Here is a 21,987-nt window from a genome sequence, read left to right on the forward strand (position 1 = left end):
TCTTTTGATAATATTATGTTTTAACTAGTGTTCCTCAAGTGCTTCATTCAATGTAGACGGAAATAATTTACATGCTAAGAAAGATTAGTATTTTAGCTAAATGGTGGTAGATCAGACTATTTCAATAGGCCTATATTTACTGATTTATGAGCGATCGTCAAAAAATCCATTAAACAGGCAGTAATTCTTGAACAAAGCAAAATTTGATTTTGTCGGATTCAATGGTAGCTTCAGAAATGTTTCACATACCATATATTAAAATTTCAAACAATTGGGATAAATGGAACATAGTAAGGAAATTCATTTTTGACATTGATGTTTTCCAAAAATCAGCCGACTTTGATGCGCGCGCTTTTTAATTCACTGTTATGCTTGCATGCACAGTGTGGCAGAATTATTGCGCAGCCACTGTGCAAAGTGCAACTTACACTACATCTTAGCTTAGGCTACGATGTACAACTTAATTAAAAAATAAAAAACTTAGTTTGGAAACAAATGGGTTTTCAGATTAGATTTAAAAGTGGCCAGACAAGGTGAAGTACGAAGTTTTACAGGTAATAATTGGTTCCAGAGAGCTGGCACAGAATTGCAGAAGGCATTATCCCCATATGTTGTGTGAGTTCTATTACATTCAAGCAGATTGCCATCACCATGTGATCGTAGGAACACACCATCAGAAAATGTGTGTGATTTTAGGAGATTTTGTATGTACAGTGGTGTTGTTTTATGTCTGCTTTTATAAGCGTTTCAATCAAAACACAATTTTTTGTAACACGTTTAAAAACATGTTTGTGTTTGCTGGGTATATTGCAAAAATTGATCACTATAAAACACTTTTTTTCATAAAATTCCAAGACTACATGTAGTCTGGAAAGGGTCTACATAAACCGCACGGGATAAATATTAATTGAGGTGTAAACTATAAAATAATTGTCTAATAGATAATATGCTTTCAATGAGATAACATTTGGGTGTTCATATAAAAGTGAATTTGTCTAAAATGGCGGATTTAAGGAGGCTGAACTTGAGCTTTGTGGGAGACACAATTTCGGACTTCCTGCAAAATTGTTCTCATGTTATTATCAAATTTATTGGGGTTTGAGGTGATATTTCCTAAATTTCATCAGCAATTGGAGCTCGTCATGGCTGAAATGCCCTTACAATGTACCAATGTTTTGAAAATGAGAGGAGCTTAACAAATGGCTTTTAAACGTGGTACGTCCTCGGAAAGTTTGAATGGCTCCCCTGGGGTCAACTTACGGTATATACGAACACAGCGCGGATTCCTGGATGTCAAATGAACTCACGCTGTTTTTGGCCTCAGGGGGCCTTTCAAACTTTCTGAGTACGTACCACTTTTAAGAGCCATATTTTTAAAGCTCCCCCACTTTCGAAAGTGGAACATAATTACAAGTGCATTATAGTTCCGACGAATTTGATAATATCAGAACAATGCTGCCCAAATTCAGAAATTTTACCCCCTACAAAACTCAAATTCGGTCTCCCTAAATCCGCCATCTTAGGCTAATTCACTACATTATGAGCACCATAATGTTAACTTTTGGAAAGCACATTTTCTACCAAACATAATTTAACACCATCCCAATAAATATTTATCCCGTGCGGTTTATATGCAGACCCCTTTCAGATGAGTATTGGCACTTCGTGAAGAAATATTCATTAGGGACCGTTCACAAACACTTGTAAGGGGGGGCCTGATGCAAAAAGGGGGCCCTGAAATTTTTTGCCCCTCCTGAGGGGGGGGGCCTGAAAAAATGACCACAAATGTTCCTGGAAAATTGAGTTTATATGCTTTTCTATGGGGTTGACCCATAATTTTCATGTCAAAAAGGGGCCCTGAAATTTTCGAGGTCTGTAAAGGGGCCCCGAAAAATTTTCGCGATAATTTTTTTTGCATCAGGCCCCCCCCCCCCTTACAAGTGCTTGTGAATGGTCCCCTACTTAATGTCAAATCTGTATTATCTTCTATTCAGATATCATTGAAACTTATAATTGGCAGACATTTAGTGAATAATTCGCCGTAGAAGTGACGTAATTAATCGGATTAACTACCATAGCAACAGAGGAATACTGTTTTGAATATATCGCCCTGCACTACAACATTCACGCGGTATCTGTGCATTAAACCAAAGATGTCGGCGAAAGGCTGATCACTCGCACATATGTAAGATTAGTATCTTTGAAAAGAGCGGTATTGTATTCAATCTATGATTGCAGACATACACAGGTGATGAGTGCCATCTGCTTGTAGTGCAGGACGATCTACTCAAAATTGTATTCCTCTATTGCTATGGTAGTTAATCCGATTATCACGTCACTTCTACAGCGAATACAATTATGTAAAATTATTAATACGCATGTGGTTTGGGGAATACTTGTAGAAAACCACTGTCCTTCGTTAAAATTTCTTAAAGAATAAGATTATGATGTCGGAATAACAATTCCACGCACAGTTTCGACACCCTGTATTATAAATATTTTCCATACGGTGTTGGTGAGTGACGGGCGATTGGTATTTCACCGAACGCAAGAAAAGGAGTCCTATCTGATTGGCTAGAAATCGATCGCTAGATTGCTCAGTGGTGAAGTACAAACTCAAAATGTAGAGATGTATTCAATTACATTCAAATCAATATTCTATTATTGACGCAGACTTGTGATTTAATATTCTATACAGCACCTGGATCTTAGCTGAATGGGCTACACGTGTTCCTTTATATAATTGTAATTCTCAAACAGTTGAATATATCACAATTATTGTGATGAACGATTTAAAAATCGTTATGGATAAAATGCAGTAAAATATATCCACAGCAAACAGCAATCGCCGCTAATTAGTGTATTGCATTTCCAGTTAGTGTATTCAAAAACAAAACCTGGGTTTTACCTGACAACAAATCGAGTTCTTGTAATGGCAACATCATATGGGGTACTGAGCATGCGCAAATCGTAAAAATGTGTAGAATAGAAACTAATTGTATCTCATATGTTAGTCATATCGTCTAAATGGTACGCTTAGCCTGAGTCGCTCGGCCTATCTCGATTCGCCGTACTAATTTTTGACACGAAGATATATAGGGATGATGACGCTGTGCCACGTGAACTAGTTTCTGTAAACGAGTTTAAGACGCGTGATTTGTACTGACACCTTGTCAAAATTGGCGTGTCACAATATTTCGTTTGATTTTGATTTTATGAAACTTAGCTCAATCTCAGATGCAAAAATATGGATTTATCCTTCGTGAAGCTTTGCACAGAAATCTACTGTTGAACACGTTGAAGGATATACAGCTTTATTCTGTAAGCTGCTTTATTCCTCAATTGAGTCTTTACACTAGTCTAACTCGTGAATATCTTGCACCAAAGATACCCAGATATGGGCTTTTTACTACACTTCTTTCTGAATCGTTATGACCAGTTACCAAAGGGTATTGAATAAAAGGCACTAAATTTAATGCCCACGTGACCCATGGGCGCCGGCATACCAAGACCACCAAGTGATCAGTAGATGTGCTACAATGCTAAGAGATAGGAATTTTTCAGACAAATATCATCAAAACTGCTGAAAATTTAAAAGGCAACTTAATTATACATTGGGGGATTCTGGTTTTTTTAGTATGTTTTCAAGAACTAAATTTTGAAACTTTTGATCGACGGAAAAAAAGTTATTGACGGAAACTCTTACATTACTACAAAAGATGCAAAAAAATGACAAATTTGCTAGAAAATTTGGACATGTATCCCGCGTTTCCAATTGAAATACACAGGAAGACCACCCGCTGTGCCAAAGGTCACTTTTCCAGACATCCTGTCTAGACGCTGTAATATCAGCGCCCATCTGGTCACGTGGGCATTAAATTAAGTGCCTTTATTTAAATGCCCTAAGACGACTGATGACCAAAAGAATATTTTGGCGTGCATGGTTTTTGACAAAATCTGAGCAATTTTGAAATAGGTGTATTTCCGAGGGTGCACGCTATATACACATTTTGACTACTTTCTAGGTCGTTTTCAAAATTAATAACATTTTGTGTTTTGCCTGTAATATTTGTTCGTAACTTAAGTTTTTCTGAAGGGGTCATGACTCGAATAAGCGCTTCGCGAGTTTTGTCATGACTCCTAGCAATCGTCTTTGTTTCTTTGCAGTTTCTTGTTTGTTATTTTGACTTTGTATAAATTACAAATAAGTAGGCCTATACTATATATATATTTATACTAAAGTTAAATTTAACTGCAAAATAGAAAAAATAAATGACCCTATTTTGAAAAAGTATCAAATGCTATGGAGTTGACAGCCCAAATTGACTTCAGGGTCAAAATGATATTACTATTATACATACAGGGTCAAAATGTCCCTTAACATCTTAAAAGTGTGCAAGGGGGTAGCATAGTAAGATAATTAGGTTGGGCCCCTATAATCCGAGACTGAATTTAGAAGCCTAATTTGCGTCTGACGTCACGGTCAATCAAAATTCCTATGACCCATGATTGGTTAGTAGCGCGTAAAAGGAAGGTTGATTCATCTGATGCTTTCATCGTAAAATAATAAAAGCTATAGGGAACTATGGAATTGTTGGTACTTGAATATGTTCACATGCATAACAATTAAATATGTAATTAGCCATATGCAAACAGCGAAGCATTTTATTTCTTGACGTGAACTACCCCGGATATGATATAGACTTCTCTGTAGTGCACTTTCCCATACTCTAGCTTATTTATACATAAACCCTGATTTGTATAAATTTACACAATACGGATTTTTCAAATCCGATCTCAGTTTTCAGTGATAAACATATCACATAATTTATTCGTCGACTTGGTCACGTCGATCCCAGAAATGTAGGCCTAAGGTTTCAGTGCGCGTACGACATAAGAGTTTAGAAGTTATAGGTCAAAGCTTGATTTGCTTAGTGTTGTGTGTACAAGGGTCAAAGTGCTCCAATTCTCCGAAAAAACGAGGCAATTATAGCTTAGAGGTTTCAGAAAAGAATAGTTTGCACTATTTGCGAAGTCTAGTAGGCTACGTAGCTAAGAGTTAAAGGTCAGCGGGGTTTCATATGATTCGATGTCCTTTGTTTTTATGTAGGCCTATCATCTGTCTCCTGAACTTCACATCGTAAATAGTGCAAACATTTCTTTTCTTTCTAATCCCTTAAGGGATCTAGAATGAGCGTGTTGAGCGTTTCGACAGTATTTTTTGTGGGACATGAGAGCACATCAGACATATCGAATTGCATTCTGAATACGAAGAAAGTCTTTCTGATATCAAATAATTTTCATTTTTTGAAATTCACGATATAATACAAATTTTATGACAAATTATTAAAATTTGATATTTTTCATATTTTTAATATATAACAGTCCTCGAAGTAAATTTTATAAATCTAATGATATATTCTTAAAGTGTATGTAGCTGGGAGGAAAAGCCGACGATCAATTGAAAATTTTGACCTTTCATGTTGAAGATATGGATTTTTCCCCAAAAGACGAAAGGTCAAAATTTTCAATTGATCGTCGGCTTTTCACAGTGCCGCCGACAAGGGGGGGGGGGGGGGTAACCGGGGCGTTACCCCGGGGTCCTGTAAGGGGGCCCGTAAAAAGTGAAGAAAAGATACTTTACTATGGGGCAGTAAAGGCAAAGAAAACGGACTCCAGGGGCCCGTAAAAGGTGCAGAAAAGATACCTTGCGATTAAGGCATATTTTCTTTGCTTTACTATACGGGCCGACAAAGGTCTCTTTTCTTAGGCCTAAGGTATCTCTTCTTTGCTTTTTACGGGCCCTCCGAGGTCTCTTTTTTTTTTTTTATGGGTCCATTAAGGTATCCTTTCTTTGCTTATTAAGCTTTTTTACATACTCACTAAGGTCTCTTTTCTTTCCTTTACGGGCCTATCTTGCCTATGGTATCTTTTCTTTGCTTTTTACAGGGCCCACTACGGTCTCTTTTCTTTGCCTTTACGGGTCCATTATAAGGTCTGTTTTCTTTGCGCTCTCACGGCCCACAAAATAGCCTTTGAAGCATACACTCTAATAAATATTTCACTTGAATTTACTCTTTGCTTTTGCCAAAATGATCATCCTCGATATAATGAAATCTTCGAGAAATCAGGGGAGTGCAGCTTAATCGTGGGAACACAAATTGCAAATTTTCGCGCGCATTGTGCCCTTCACTTTATTATTTGACCATTTACCTTAAAATTGGCCATTTTCCGCGCTTCGCACGGAGTTTGTTTCAATAAGTCCAATCTGGGAGCAAAAGTCGCTAATTCGAATTACCGGTTGAATTCACCGGTTCATACTTGGATTATTTTAGCTTCAAATTGGCTTTAAATTGGCAATTTTTTTTGCACTTCGCGTGGAACTTGTTAAGAGAAACTTAATCTGGGAGCAAAATGCCGTTCAAATTGCAAATCTGTGTGCGCTTCGCACGCATTTGTCTCCTTCAATGTTCATATTTAATTATTGTCAGCTAAACATGCTACTTTCGCTCCGCTGCAACATATGTTTAAGGATTTTACACCAATTTATGCCACTGTTGCCCCCCCCCCACACACACACCTATGAAGTCCTGCACCGTCATCACTGATCAAAGGGACCCGTGCGTTCACATTGCCCCCGGGCCCGTAATGGCTCTCGGCGGCACTGGCTTTTCCTCCCACCTACATACACTTTAAGTATAAATCATCAGATTTATAAAGTTTACTTAAATATCAAAAATATCAATTTTTAATCATTTGCCAAAAAATGTGTAGGCCTATTACATTGCGAATTTCAAAAAATCAAAATTATTTGATATCAGAAGGACATTCTTCGTATTCAGAATGCAATTCGATATGTCTAATGTGCTCTAATGTCCCACAGTAAATACTGTCCAAACCCCACCCCTTAAGCTTAAAAAATAAAATAAATTTTATCAGTATAGCGCATTTTTCGAGATCTCGGACCCCATCATGCCGTTAGGCTTGCGCTTCGTGATGCGACCATCGTCCTACGCCCATCGACCTTTAATTATATCCATTCTCCTACTTTCTACAACAAATACAGCTCAACTTACCGTACTTTGCCTAACCAGACAGTCCATGCCAAAATTGTTACTACACCTTTACATTTCATCGAATCTCTTTTTGATGTCTGTCATTTTGAACATCACACTTGAAAGATGTATGCTATGTAGAAACTTTATTTTGCAATTTCATAATTTGCATATTATTAGCATATTTGCAAGAAAAAACATGAAAATCAATAAATACCTATATTTTTCACAATTTCAATATTTTATTAGAAATTAAGCATGTAGGCCGTTTGTTATGACTTGATGAATGAAGCTGTTATAACAGATTTTGATATTTTTGCTTATTTTTCCTTTTTTGCCCCAAAATGTGTAAAAATCAACATTTTTGGATGACCTATATTTTCTTTGAATATTTATCAAATTTCTTAATTTAGGTATAATACAGTGCAGAAAAAGATGTCAAAAAAATCTCTTAAAACAGATTTCCAATAAATTGTTCCATTTTCCATTTTGGGTTAAATACACAATTTTCATGCGCGGGATATTTGAAACATAAAATGAAAACATGTCCATTGCACTTTTTCCTCGAGATGTACTATAATATCAAGGTTACAGATATATTATAATCCCTTCTTATCTTCACTGATCCATCAGATACCTATTGTTATGAATGATCAATGAAAAGGTTCAGAACTGGGCTGGGCTACTAATGGTCTGTCAAGTATCTATAGTTATTTTCATGACTGTGTCAACTCAAAAATCATGCAAGGTCGAATGTAGGAAAAGTATGATCAGTTGAGCTGTACTACAAATCTGCCCCGGTAGCTCCCGGTCTACACCCTTGTCGGTGTATTTTTTCCATTTCACGGTAACTTGATGACTTTTCTAATTTTATTTACATTATTCTATACATACAGTATTACATTTACCGTCTTGTAGTGATTTGATGGTAAGATTGGTAAGTCTACCAATCAAATGACCCGCGAAAGAACAATTGGTGACTCAGGCTCAGTCTGAAGTCAGGAGACTCCAAACCTGTGGCGTTAATAGTGGTGTGCGCCCTTTAGGTCAAAGTGGTTAGGACTACAGGTTGTGAATAATAGGATTACGAGGCAGCACACCACTAAATCCTTCCGCATTTGGTGTAACCCTTGATAGTCCCGGTAAACATAGGTCGGTAGTGCAAACAAGTGGGTGTCCCTTGGGAGCAAGATGAGTAGCCATGATTGTTTATTATAATTAAATTAAAAGATATGCAATTGGTAAATGTTCAGAATATCACAAAATGATGCATCTTGATCTGGTCAAAAGTTTGGCTCCCAAAACTAATCCGCGTACGGACATGGTAAGGAGGCATTCGTGCAAGCTGAAAATAAGGGTGGCGCTGTTCAGGTCCCCGTAGCTTAAAAGTTAGTCTCAACTTGTGTCAAAAAAACCCATTTTAAATTAAATTTTAATCTTTATTTAAGACATCGGTGCTACCAAAATATGAAAAATGGTTTTACATGGGGTAGAAAAACAAACTTACTTTCATGTATTTTTACACGTATTTCAATGGGAGTTTATTTAGTGGTGTGCGCCCTTCGAAGACTCATTTTTTTAGGCTATGGGCATGATTGATACCTGATTTTAAGTGCCAAAAAGTTGAGATTTTTGCCTGAAACTTTTCAACTTGCAAAGAAAACATGTCTATTTTCTGTTACTGTGTACAAATACGCGATTTCATTCTTAAACGCACACGAAATTGTCTTCAAAACACAAGTTCCCATCGAATTGACAATTTAAGACCGTGCTATAGAAATGAGCTATTTTGGCCTTAACATCACAGGAGTGGTCACTTTTGATTATCCCGGCGCAGAAAAAGTGAAACATCTTTGAAATTATTTTGATGCAAAATGTAATTATAAGAACAAAACTCGTATATTAACGTTTTTAAAATAATCACTGACCATTTAATTGGGTCGCAATAGACTTTGAAAGTCAATGCATGCTTTTTTCGTAATACACGGCCCAAAATGCCGGTATTTTTAAGATATTCTCAAATATTCAATTCCCAAGAGAGAAATATATCAAACAATTTGAATGATGGGTTTTCTTAATTTTAGATCTTGCCACAATAATACACACAACTTGGAAAATGAACATTTTAAAGTGCCAAAATGACGTTCCAGCTACCCATACCCCCAAACTTTAGAACATAGGCCTTTGGCATATCCGTATATACTGCATGATAAAGAGCGGGGGGCGGAATGCTCACATACTGTTTGTCCACCATGTCATATTTATGATTGTGAATATTTTTGAAAGAAATCAATCACTTTTCTGATATCAATGGGAATATAAATACAGTTTAACATGGCCTACTATGTTGCTGTGACCCTATAATTCTCAAAAGGGCAAAAAGTAGCACATTTTTCACTAGGTGCGAACTTGTTTGAAGCGCTGTTTTATAACTTTGGAGCGACTAGCAATAAAAAGAAATGACACTTTTTTAAGATGTTTAACACTGATTCCAAAAATAAGGAAAAACAAAATATTTTGTTCTTAGAAGGCAGCACACCACTAAATCCTTCCGCATTTGGTGTAACCCTTGATAGTCCCGGTAAACATAGGTCGGTAGTGCAAACAAGTGGGTGTCCCTTGGGAGCAAGATGAGTAGCCATGATTGTTTATTATAATTAAATTAAAAGATATGCAATTGGTAAATGTTCAGAATATCACAAAATGATGCATCTTGATCTGGTCAAAAGTTTGGCTCCCAAAACTAATCCGCGTACGGACATGGTAAGGAGGCATTCGTGCAAGCTGAAAATAAGGGTGGCGCTGTTCAGGTCCCCGTAGCTTAAAAGTTAGTCTCAACTTGTGTCAAAAAACCCATTTTAAATTAAATTTTAATCTTTATTTAAGACATCGGTGCTACCAAAATATGAAAAATGGTTTTACATGGGGTAGAAAAACAAACTTACTTTCATGTATTTTTACACGTATTTCAATGGGAGTTTATTTAGTGGTGTGCGCCCACGACAGTGTCGGGGATTTCCAGACGACACTGCTATATACCGGTAGTCTCATGCTGTACGTCATTATGTTATATGAATATTAATGAGTAATATCAGGGCCACTTTCGGGACAGCCAGTGGCATATTAAACCACTCCGACACCATGATGCAGTACAGTATGGCGCGCGATGGCTGGGGTGTCTCCGAGTGGGTTTCTCTGGCTGGGTATTTTGGTTAGAAATAAAATAATAGTTCATAATATTCTAAGGTAATTGGTAGAGACAATTCGAAGAGTTGACACGACATTTTTCTCCATCAGTGCTCGCTCGCACAATGAGCAGTTGGCATGAACTGCCCATGCAATGGTATCGATAGGCCTATCAGGTATCACACACCTAGGCCCTATACAGTAGGCTACGCTACGTAAAACCCTGGTAAAACCCAGTAAATGTGATCGGGATCGAGGGGCCCAGAAATATTCTTGACATTATCTTACTAATTTAGGTCAACTGACATGTTTGGTGATAGGGCTGTAAGTAAAATTTTGGGGAAACAATAAAATTGCAACTGTGGCTCAAAATTTTTTCTATCACTGCAACGAATGCATGAGAAGACCAAGGGACGCACATAAGATATAAAGGGGGGGGGCTTGATAGTTTTATGGAAAAAATTGTCTCGCCATCTGAGCAATTCAGAGCAAAGAAAAGATTTCATGTCAAGGGTAGAAAAAAATCACAGTTTAATTAAGGAAAATTGACGGCCTATTTGATTAGTTTGGCTTAAAATTGCAAATTTTCTCGCGCTTGCGCGAATTTGTCGGCATGTCCAGTTTAGACCTAATCACGGGAGTCATGCTGCACTGGTGTCATTTAACCTAAAGATACTTTAGTAATGCTTTTTACGGCACGTGAGAATTTAGGTGCTATATAAAACGTTAAAATGGTAAAAATATAGACTTAGGCGGCCTATATCATAAACAACATTATAAAGTTGTTTAATCCCACACAAATTGCTAGTATTGCTGAAAATAGATAACTTATTTAACGATGATAACAAAAAATTGAGTCTCATGTTAATGAAAAAATTGCTTCACCAAGGTGTTAAAAAAACCCAAAATTGCTTCACCGAGGTGTTAAAATAATGCTAATACCGAGGTGCTAAACAAATCGACCCTACCCAGTCGACAGTCCCCATTGGTATCTATTGGTGCGTCCCTAACTGTCGTGTAACTTGTATTTCGCGTAGACGTTCAAGGCCGTGTCAGTATGTGGGTGTTGCCACATTGAAGTAGCTAAAATAAATGAAACTAGTTTTCCTCTTTGAAATCGAATTGCTATTTTCAGTACCCGGTCATTTTTCTACGCCATGTTATATCATAATCACTCATTATTCTATAAAGCTGCCTACCTACCACAAGATTAAACAAACAAATATTTTATATAATATGCCTAATAATAAGAGCTCACAGACTCACTGGTAGTCTTGGGTTATTTGTGAAGAAGACATTGCTAGGCAGAATAAAAAAGACCCCATATGATGTCGACTGTCTCATGATAATATTTCATAAATATTGTTTATAAAGAAGCCCCCCTCACTATATTTAAAGATATATAAAGAAATACCCTTTTATTTTATTGATAATAAAATGTCAAACTCTCCGGTAGTCTCATGTCTAAATGAATCCCTCTATGCACACAAATATATCACGGACATGATAGAAAGACCACCTATATCGCCCGGTAGTCTCATGTTTATGACAAAAATAATATTACGGACATGAGAGACGACCCCCTATATCACCCGGTCCTCATGTTAATGAAAATAAGAGGCCCAGCTCCGGTAGTCTGATATCGTTTGTAGAAGAAGACAGTACCTATGCTAGGCAGGGTAAAAAGACCCAGATGTCTCATGATAACATTTCATATTGTTTGTAAAGAAGCCCCCCCAACCTGTATTTAAAGATATATCACGGAAAAGTTAAAAAGACCCCCCCCCCCCATCGCGGTAGTCTCATGTTAATGAAAAAATATACTCACGGACAACCAGAACATCGCCCGGTAGTCTCATATTAATGAATAAATAGAAAGACCCTATATCACCCGGTAGTCTCATGTTAATGAATAAAATATCACGGACATGATAGGAATACCCCCTATATCAACCGGTAGTCTCAGTCATGTTAATGAAAAAAAATACTCACGCACAATAAATACCCCCTATATCGCCCGGTAGTCTCATGTGAATGAAATAAATATCACGGTCGTGAAAGGCAGACCCCCTATATCGCCCGGTAGTCTCATGTTAATGAAAAAAACATACACGGACATGATAGAAGACCCCATCACCCGGTAGTCTCATGTTAATAAAAAAAATACTCACGGACGTGATAGAGAGTCCCCTATATCGACCCCGATATCGACCGGTAGTCTCATGGCAATGAAATAAATATCACGGGCATGATCGACCGGTATTCTCATGAAAACTATATCCCCGGACTATATCACGAACATGATAGAAAGCCCCCCTATATCATGTTTATCGACTGGTAGTTTCATGTTAATAAAAAATATCACGGATATGATAGGAAGACCCCCTATGTCGACCGGTAGTCTCATGTTAATGAAAAAAATATCACGGACATGATAGAGAGCCCCCTATATCGACCGGTAGTCTCATATTAATGAAAATAATATAACGGACATGATAGGAAGACCCCCGATATCGACCGGTAGTCTCATGTTAATGAAAAAAATATACTCATGGACATGATAGAAGACCCCTATATCGCCCGGTAATCTCGTGTTAATTAAAAAAAATACTCACGGACATGATAGAGAGCCCCCTATAATGCCTATTATATATCGACCGGTAGTCTCATGTCTATGAAATAAATATCACGGATATGATAGGAAGACCCCCTATGTCGACCAGTAGTCTCATGTTAATGAAAACAATATTACGGACATGATAGAAAGCCCCCCATATATCGACCGGTGATGTTAATAAAAAAATGTACTCACGGACATGATAGAAGACCCCCTATATCGCCCGGTAGTCTCATGTTAATTAAAAAAATAATACTCACGGACATGATAGAGAGCCCCCTATATCGACCGGTAGTCTCATGTCAATGAAAAAATATACTCAAGGACATGATAGAAGACCCCTACATCGCCCGGTAGTCTCATGTTAATAAAAAAAAATACTCACGGACATGCTAGAAATACCCCTATATCGACCGGTAGTCTCATGTTAATGAAAATAATATAACGGACATGATGGGAAGACCCCCTATATCGACCGGTAGTCTCATGTTAACGAAAAAATATACTCATGGACATGATAGAAGACCCCCTATATCGCCCGGTAGTTTCATGTTAATGAAAAAATATGCTCATGGACATGATAGAAGACCCCCATATATCGACCGGTAGTTTCATGTTAATGAAAAAATGTACTCACGGAGATGATAGAAGACCCCTATATCGCCCGGTAGTCTCATGTTAATGAAAAACTATACTCATGGACATGATAGAAGACCCCTATATCGACCGGTAGTCTCATGTCTATGAAATAAATATCACGGATATGATAGGAAGACCCCCTATGTCGACCGGTAGTCTCATGTTAATGAAAACTATATCACGGACATGATAGAAAGCCCCCATATATCGACCGGTAGTTTCATGTTAATGAAAAAATGTACTCACGGACAGTCGGACATGATAGAAGACCCCCTATATCGCCCGGTAGTCTCATGTTAATAAAAAAAAATACTCACGGACATGATAGAAAGACCCCCTATATCGACCGGTAGTAAGGGAGTGTGAAGGGGGGGGGGGGTCAAAATAGTTTTGAACCTAATATGAGGGGGGGGGTCGAAAAGTTTTAGGTCCATTAAGAGGGGGGGTCAAAAAAGTTTTGGGTTCGCGAAGAGGGGGGGCTAACAAAATTTTCGACATGAAAAAATATTTTCCAGCCCCCCCACCAAAGTATTTATGAACACTCCCTAATGAAAATAATATAACGGACATGATGGGAAGACCCCCTATATCGACCGGTAGTCTCATGTTAATGAAAAAATATACTCATGGACATGATAGAAGACCCCTATATCGCCCGGTAGTCTCATGTTAATATAAAAAAAATACTCACGGACATGATAGAAATACCCCCTATATCGACCGGTAGTCTCATGTTAATGAAAATAATATAACGGACATGATGGGAAGACCCCCTATATCGACCGGTAGTCTCATGTTAACGAAAAAATATACTCATGGACATGATAGAAGACCCCCTATATTGCCCGGTAGTTTCATGTTAATGAAAAAATATGCTCATGGACATGATAGAAGACCCCCATATATCGACCGGTAGTTTCATGTTAATGAAAAAATGTACTCACGGAGATGATAGAAGACCCCTATATCGCCCGGTAGTCTCATGTTAATGAAAAACTATACTCATGGACATGATAGAAGACCCCCTATATCGACCGGTAGTCTCATGTCTATGAAATAAATATCACGGATATGATAGGAAGACCCCCTATGTCGACCGGTAGTCTCATGTTAATGAAAACTATATCATGGACATGATAGAAAGCCCCCATATATCGACCGGTAGTTTCATGTTAATGAAAAAATGTACTCACGGACAGTCGGACATGATAGAAAGACCCCCTATATCGACCGGTAGTAAGGGAGTGTGAAGGGGGGGGGGGGTCAAAATAGTTTTGAACCTAATATGAGGGGGGTCGAACAAGTTTTAGGTCCATTAAGAGGGGGGGTCAAAAGTTTTGGGTTCACGAAAAGGGGGGTTACAAAATTGTCGACATGAAAAAATATTTTCCAGCCCCCCCCACCAAAGTATTTATGAACACTCCTAATGAAAATAATATAACGGACATGATGGGAAGACCCCTATATCGACCGGTAGTCTCATGTTAATGAAAAAATATACTCATGGACATGATAGAAGACCCCCTATATCGCCCGGTAGTCTCATGTTAATGAAAAAAAATGCTCATGGACATGATAGAAGACCCCTATATCGCCCGGTGGTCTCATGTTAATGTAAAAAAAATTCTCACGGATAGAAAGACCCCCTATATCGACCGGTAGTCTCATGTTAATGTAAAAAAAATACTCACGGGCATGATAGAGAGCGCTTATATCGACCGATAGTCACGTCTCATGTTGATGAAAATAATGATATGACGGATATGATAGGAAGACCCCGATATCGATCGGTAGTCTCATGTTAATGAAAAAATATACTCATGGACAAGATAAGGAAGACCCCCTATATACTGGTAGTCTCATGTTAATGAAAAAATATACTGATGGACATGATAAAAGACCCCCTATATCGCCCGGTAGTCTCATGTTAATTAAAAAATATACTCATGGACATGATAGAAGACCCCCTATGTCGACCGGTAGTCTCATGTTAATGAAAATAATATAACGGACATGATGGGAAGACCCCTATATCGACCGGTAGTCTCATGTTAATGAAAAAAATATACTCATGGACATGATAGAAGACCCCCTATATCGCCCAGTAGTTTCATGTTAATGAAAAAATATGCTCATGGACATGATAGAAGACCCCCATATATCGACCGGTAGTTTCATGTTAATGAAAAATGTACTCACGGAGATGATAGAAGACCCCCTATATCGCCCGGTAGTCTCATGTTAATGAAAAACTATACTCATGGACATGATAGAAGACCCCCTATATCGACCGGTAGTCTCATGTCTATGAAATAAATATCACGGATATGATAGGAAGACCCCCTATGTCGACCGGTAGTCTCATGTTAATGAAAACTATATCACGGACATGATAGAAAGCCCCCATATATCGACCGGTAGTTTCATGTTAATGAAAAAATGTACTCACGGACAGTCGGACATGATAGAAAGACCCCCTATATCGACCGGTAGTAAGGGAGTGTGAAGGGGGGGGGGGGTCAAAATAGTTTTGAACCTAATATGAGGGGGGGTCGAATAAGTTTTAGGTCCATTAAGAGGGGGGGGGGTCAAAAAGTTTTGGGTTCACGAAAAGGGGGGTTACAAAATTGTCGACATGAAAAAATATTTTCCAGCCCCCCCACCAAAGTATTTATGAACACTCCCTAATGAAAATAATATAACGGATATGATGGGAAGACCCCCTATATCGACCGGTAGTCTCATGTTAATGAAAAAATATACTCATGGACATGATAGAAGACCCCCTATATCGCCCGGTAGTCTCATGTTAATGTAAAAAAAATTCTCACGGATAGAAAGACCCCCTATATCGACCGGTAGTCTCATGTTAATGTAAAAAAAATACTCACGGGCATGATAGAGAGCCCCTATATCGACCGATAGTCACGTCTCATGTTGATGAAAATAATGATATGACGGATATGATAGGAAGACCCCGATATCGATCGGTAGTCTCATGTTAATGAAAAAATATACTCATGGACAAGATAAGGAAGACCCCTATATCGACCGGTAGTCTCATGTTAATGAAAAAATATACTGATGGACATGATAAAAGACCCCCTATATCGCCCGGTAGTCTCATGTTAATTAAAAAATATACTCATGGACATGATAGAAGACCCCCTATGTCGACCGGTAGTCTCATGTTAATGAAAAAATATACTGATGGACATGATAGAAGACCCCCTATATCGCCCGGTAGTCTCATGTTAATTAAAAATATACTCATGGACATGATAGAAGACCCCTATGTCGACCGGTAGTCTCATGTTAATGAAAAAATATACTGATGGACATGATAGAAGACCCCCTATATCGACCGGTAGTCTCATGTTAATGAAAATAATATAACGGACATGATAGGAAGACCCCCTATATCGACCGGTGTTCTCATGTTAATGAAACAAATATACTCATGGACATGATAGAAAACCCCCTATATCGACCGGTAGTCTCATGTCTATGAAATAAATATCACGGATATGATAGGAAGACCCCTATGTCGACCGGTAGTCTCATGTTAATGAAAACAATATCACGGACATGATAGAAAGCCCCCTATATCGACCGGTAGTCTCATGTTAATGTAAAAAAATACTCACGAACATGATAGAGAGCCCCCTATATCGACCGATAGTCTCAGGTTGATGAAAATAATGATATGGCGGACATGATAGGAAGACCTCGATATCGATCGGTAGTCTCATGTTAATGAAAAAATATACTCATGGACATGATAATGAAGACCCCCTATATCGACCGGTAGTCTCATGTTAATGAAAAATATACTCATGGACATGATAAAAGACCCCCTATATCGCCCAGTAGTCTCATGTTAATGAAAAAAATATCTCATGGACATGATAGAAGACCCCCTATGTCGACCGGTAGTCTCATGTTAATGAAAAAATATACTTATGGACATGATAGAAGACCCCCTATATCGCCCGGTAGTCTCATGTTCATGTAAAAATATACTCATGGACATGATAGAAGACCCCCTATATATCGACCGGTAGTCTCATGTCTATGAAATAAATATCACGGATATGATAGCAAGACCCCCTATGTCGACCGGTAGTCTCATGTTAATGAAAACAATATCACGGACATGATAGAAAGGCCCCCTATATCGACCGGTAGACTCAAGTTAATGAAAACAATGTCATGGACATGATAGAAAGCCCCCCTATATCGGCCGGTAGTTTCATGTTAATGAAAAAATGTACTCAAGGACATGATAGAAGACCCCCTATATCACCCGGTAGTCTCATGTTAATAAAAAATACTCACGGACGTGATAGAAAGACCCCTATATCGCCCGGTAGTCTCATGTCAATACAATAAATATCACGGACATGATAGGAAGACCCACTATGTCGACTGGTAGTCTCATGTTAATGAAAACTATATCACGAACATGATAGAAAGCCCCCTATATCGACCGGTAGTTTCATGTTAATGAAAAAATATCACGGATATGATAGGAAGACCCTATATTGCCCGGTAGTCTCATGTCAATGAAATAAATATCACGGACATGATAGGAAGAGCTGGAAGACCCCCTATATCACCCGGTAGTCTAATGTTAATAAAAAAAATACTCACGGACGTGATAGAAAGACCCCCTATATCGCCCGGTAGTCTCATGTCAATAAAATAAATATCACGGACATGATAGGAAGACCCACTATGTCGACCGGTAGTCTCATGTTAATGAAAACTATATCACGAACATGATAGAAAGCCCCCCTATATCGAACGGTAGTTTCATGTTAATGAACAAAATATCACGGATATGATAGGAAGACCCCTATATTGCCCGGTAGTCTCATGTCAATGAAATAAACATCACAGACATGATAGGAAGACCCCCTATGTCGACCGGTAGTCTCATGTTAATGAAAACTATATCACCAACATGATAGAAAGCCCCCCTATATCGACCGGTAGTTTCATGTTAATGAAAAAAAAATATGATAGGAAGACCCCCTATATTGCCCGGTAGTCTCATGTCAATGAAATAAATATCACGGACATGATAGGAAGACCCCTATGTCGACCGGTAGTCTCATGGTAATGAAAACAATGTCATGGACATGATAGAAAGCCCCCTATATCGACCGGTAGTTTCATGTTAATGAAAAAAAATATCACGGATATGATAGGAAGACCCCCTATATTGCCCGGTAGTCTCATGTCAATGAAATAAATATCACGGACATGATAGGAAGACCCCCTATATCGCCCGGTAGTCTCATGTCAATGAAATAAATATCACGGACATGATAGGAAGACCCCCTATATCGACCGATAGTCTCATGTTAATGAAAAAAATATACTCACGGATATGATAGAAAGACCCCCTATATCGCCCGGTAGTCTCATGTCAATGAAATAAATATCACGGACATGATAGGAAGACCCCCTATGTCGACCGGTAGTCTCATGTTAATGAATACAATATCACGAACATAATAGAAAGATCCCCCTTATATCGCCCGGTAGTCTCATGTCAATGAAATAAATATCACGGACATGATAGGAAGACCCACTATGTCGACCGGTAGTCTCATGTTAATGAAAAAATATCACGAACATGATAGAAAGCCCACCCCCGATATCATTCGGTAGTTTCATGTTAATGAAAAAAATATCACAGACATGATAGAGAGCCCCCCCCCCCCCCCATATCAACCGGTAGTCTCGTGTTAATAAAAATGTCGACCGGTACACTCTTAAAAATCCCTAGTCACTTTTGACTAGAAACTAGTCAAATTTGACTAGATTGCGGGGTGCAATAGGATCTTACTAGACTCTAGTCATTTTGACTAGGATAATCTAGTCGACAGGAACGACTAGGGAGTCTTGTCAAAACATGACCAGAATATCTAGTCATTTTTTTCACTTTTGACTAGAAACTAGTCAAATTTGACTAGATTGCGGGGTGCAATAGGATCTTACTAGATTCTAGTCATTTTAAATTCTAGTCATGTTAATTTGGGGAAATGCATCATCTCTTGTCCGCTTCACGCTTAGAGAGGAACACTACGCCTCAACACTGTGGTGTTAAGTGCCATCAAGTGTATTTGATAGCATGGTGACACGTATTACAGAAATTATCTATAAAATTACGGTCTTAAAAGCTCTTAAAAGAGGATGGCAGAAAATTATAATGTATTTGCTTGAAAATATAAAATCTATGGTGTTAAATAGCGTTTGCCCTGTGTTCTTCATCCGTGGTTTTGTTTCCTATTATTTCAACTGAGTATAATATTTAGGATTTAGAGAAGGTCCTCCAAACACTAGCACTCATCACAATAATCATTTGTTACAAAATTGTTACCCAATTTGTTACCGAAATTGGTGTGAAAACTCACACCAAATTCTGCATCCTCGACTTGGAATTGACTAGAATTTCTTCACTAGAATTTATGACCAGACGTAAATGACTAGATATGCGTTGACCAGGCATAAATGACCAGAATCTCGTCAAATTATTTTGACTAGGATTTCTAGTCGAAAAAACGACTAGGTATTTTTAAGAGTGTAGTCTCATGTTAATGAAAACTATATCACGAACATGATAGAAAGCCCCATATCGACCGGTAGTTTCATGTTAATGGAACAAAATATCACGGATATGATAGGAAGACCCCCTATATTGCCCGGTAGTCTCATGTCAATGAAATAAATATCACGGACATGATAGGAAGAGCTGGAAGACCCCTATATCGACCGATAGTCTCATGTTAATGAAAAAAATGTACTCACGGACATAATAGAAGACCCCCTATATCGCCCGGTAGTCTCATGTTAATTAAAATAAAATACTCACGGGCATGATAGAGAGCCCCTATATCGACCGGTAGTCTCATGTCAATGAAAAATATACTCACGGACATGATAGAAGACCGTCCCCCTATATCGAACGGTAGTCTCATGTAATGAAAATAAGAGGTCCAAATCTCCCCGGTAGTCTGATGTAGTTTGTAGAAGAAGACAATATCTTTGCTAGGCAGGGTAAAAAGACATTATGAAGCCTCCCCCACCCACCCTATAATTATTTAAAGATATATCACGGACATGTTAGAAAGACCCCAGTATCCCGGTAGTCTCATGTTAATAAAAAAAATACTCACGGACATGATAGAAAGACCAGTACATCGCCCGGTAGTCTCATGAATAAATATAATCAAGGATATGATAGGTTACCCCCCCATATCGCCCGGTAGTCTCATGTTAATGAAACCGAATAAGAGGACCAGACTACGGTCTCATGCCGTATGTAAGTAAATCACTCTATGAACACAGATATATCACAGACATGACAGAAAGACCCCTATATCGCCCGGTACTCTCATGTTAATGAAAATAAGAGGACCAGACTCCGGTAGTCTCATGTCGTGTGTAAGTAAATCACTCTATGAACACAGATATATCACGGACATGACAGAAAGACCCCCCCCATATCGCCCGGTAATCTCATGTCAATGAAAATAAATATCACGGACATGATAGAAAGACCCCCTATATCAACCGGTAGTTTCAAGTTAATGACAAAAATGTCACGGACATGATAGAAGACCCCTATATCGCCCGGTAGTCTCACTCGTGTTATTGATAATAATCATAGGCGTAGATCGGGGGTGGGGGTCATATAAATGAATAAATAGGCCCAAAATAAATAAATAAATAAATAAATAAATAAATAAATAAATAAATAAATAAATAAGTAAATAAATAAATAAATAAATAAATAAATAAATAAATAAATCAATCAATCAATCAATCAATCAATCAATCAATCAATCAATCAATCAATCAATCAATCAATCAATCAATCAATCAATCAATCAATTAATTAATAAGAAGATAAGTAACTAAATAAATAGGCCGTAAATAAATAAATAAATAAATAAATAAATAAATAAATAAATAAATAAATAATAAATTAATAAATAAAATCATGAGGAGTGCTATTTTGTGAATGAGGAGTGTGATTATATGCTGAAATGTGATGTAAGCTTAGAGATTAAGGAGTGTGATAAATCGCACTCCTTATGATCATTTAAGGAGTGTGGAGGAGTGTGATTACACTCGCACTCTCCAAAACTCAAAGTCTTTCAATAATGTCCGTGATATTTTTTCATTAACATGAGACTACCGGGCGATATCGCGTCGGGTCTTTCTATCATGTCCGTGATTTTGTTTTTCATTGGCTTGAGACTACCGGGCGATATAGAGGGTCTTTCTATCATGTCCGTGATATATTTGTGTGCATAGATGGACTCACTTACACACGGCATGAGAGATTTGGACCTCTTATTTTCATTAACAAGAGACTACCGGGTGATATAGGGGGTCTTTCCATCATGTCCGTGATATTTTTCATTAACATGAGACTACCGAGCAATATCGGGGTCTTTCTTTCATGTCTGTGAT

General features: G+C 38.0%; 1 protein-coding gene across 1 annotated transcript in view; it reads left to right on the forward strand.

Annotated features, from left to right (window-relative positions):
• The first annotated feature begins 9,767 nt into the window (after positions 1 to 9,767).
• The window catches only part of LOC140141303 (E3 ubiquitin-protein ligase TRIM56-like), a 66,167-nt gene continuing 53,947 nt past the window's right edge, over positions 9,768 to 21,987 (forward strand). The window contains exon 1 of the mRNA XM_072163130.1: positions 9,768 to 9,818. The gene's annotated coding sequence lies outside the window, so the exon portion shown is untranslated. The remainder of the gene's footprint in view (positions 9,819 to 21,987) is intronic.

This window comes from Amphiura filiformis, chromosome 19 (genome assembly GCF_039555335.1).
Source record: "Amphiura filiformis chromosome 19, Afil_fr2py, whole genome shotgun sequence".
Taxonomy (NCBI): Eukaryota; Metazoa; Echinodermata; class Ophiuroidea; order Amphilepidida; family Amphiuridae; genus Amphiura; species Amphiura filiformis.